The following is a 1,715-nucleotide window of genomic DNA, read 5'->3' on the forward strand; positions in this document are numbered from 1 at the left end:
AAATAAAGATTATTATTATTATTATTATTATTATTATTATTAAAGGTGGTCTAACTGTAACAGCTTTCAGATGTCTTGTTACAGAATACATGTCTGTTTTACCACAGTTTCTGGAAACCTACCAAAAACCTTACAACTATGTGGTCAGAAAACGCTGCACTGTTTCATAGAGAAAAAGTAGATGACCCCTTCACACCCATAATGACCAAGTCAAATAAATTCCTGCAAAGGTCGGTGAGCAATGTTTTTAATTAGTATTTGCTGTTAGTGTCGCGATGGAGTAAACATGTGGCTTTAAACGACTTCATTTCAAGCCTTTCATTTTGAATTGCCTTAAACTGTACACTTCTAAATCTTTGTGTCATTTAGAAGTGCAATATTTCTTTATATACTTATACATCAATAGACATACCATTTTTCCCCCTGTGGGTTTGTGGTGCGGTGTGTGTGTCTGTCTGTCTGTCTGTCTGTCTGTGTTTACTGCTGTGCTTTAATGTGTGGATCTATTATATTGCTATTAAACTAAGATCATTGCCGATTTAGGAAATGGAGATGGCCTGTAGAGTAGCGGTGAGCAATCAATTTACCTAAAAGCAATCAGAAACACACAGGCACGATCACACACATACAGACACACACACACACACACACACACACACGGCCCGCGTCCGACAGAGCAGTAACCCAACCCAACTCGTGCCCGACAGGCATTAAGATATTTATGTCCGAGGCTGACGAAGTTAAAATCTATTTATTTTTTTTCATACTAATGACACATGTGTATTTGTGTGTGTAAAACCTGCTTTCATTAGGCAACTGAAGGAAGGCATTCGGAAATGTCGAGAGATGAGCGCATCAGCTTACACGGGGCAACAAGTGCAACTGTTTCATTATAAATGTTCAATGTGTTAACCTTCTCTGATTGCTTTGTTTCCAAACGTGGTGGTCCGAAAACCAGGAGAGACTCGTTAACTCCAGGGCTGACGTTACAAATAAATAACATCGGGGTGAAAATCCCGTTTCGGGTGAGCAAATGAATGAAAATTTAAACTTATTCCACAAACTCTGCTCCAGTCACGTCTGCTTCTTCTTTCTCTCTCTTCTGCCCACTTTTCACACACCCACCCACATGCACTGAGCTCTCTTAAAGGAGCCGCGGCACCATTTTACAACAAATCCCTTATTGCGCTGATGTGACGAGCCCAACCCAAACCCAATCATCGTTTCTAAATATCTGTACAAACCCAGTGAGGCCCATCCGGTACTGTCGGGTCCCGTTGGGCTCGGTTCGGGTACCCGCACACATACACAAGGTACCAATATGACCACTTAAAAGGCCTGTAATTATTGTTTGCTCTCTAGAGTTAGAAACATGAGCAGCAGCTCCAGCAGGGGACCCCAAACTTCCCTTTCCTGAGCCACATTAGCCAGCTCTGCCTGGGGTATCCCGAGGCGTTCCCGGGCCAGGGTGGTCCTGGGTACTCCCTGAGGCCTCCTCCCAGCTGGACGTGCCTGGAACACCTCCCTACGTAGGTACCCACCTCAATTGGCTCCTTTCAGTGCAAAGGAGCAGCGGCTCTACTCTGAGTTCCTCACAGATAAAGCAGACGCTAGCCACCCTAGGAACCATTTTGGCAGATTGTATCCTGGATCTCGTTCTTTCGGTCATGACCCATCCTTCATAACCATAGGTGAGGGTAGGAACAAAAACTGAC

General features: G+C 44.0%; 1 protein-coding gene across 3 annotated transcripts in view; it reads left to right on the top strand.

Annotated features, from left to right (window-relative positions):
* p2ry6 (pyrimidinergic receptor P2Y6) overlaps positions 1–1,715 on the top strand; it is a 13,555-nt gene that overhangs the window by 5,945 nt on the left and 5,895 nt on the right. Inside the window, exon 1 of one of the 3 annotated variants that reach the window (XM_032504528.1) lies at positions 70–230. The exons of the other annotated variants lie outside the window; for them this stretch is intronic. The gene's annotated coding sequence lies outside the window, so the exon portion shown is untranslated. Of the gene's footprint in view, positions 1–69; positions 231–1,715 lie in introns of those variants that run through there. 3 annotated transcript variants of the gene reach the window in all.

Source organism: Etheostoma spectabile, chromosome 3 (assembly GCF_008692095.1).
Source record: "Etheostoma spectabile isolate EspeVRDwgs_2016 chromosome 3, UIUC_Espe_1.0, whole genome shotgun sequence".
Classification (NCBI taxonomy): domain Eukaryota; kingdom Metazoa; phylum Chordata; class Actinopteri; order Perciformes; family Percidae; genus Etheostoma; species Etheostoma spectabile.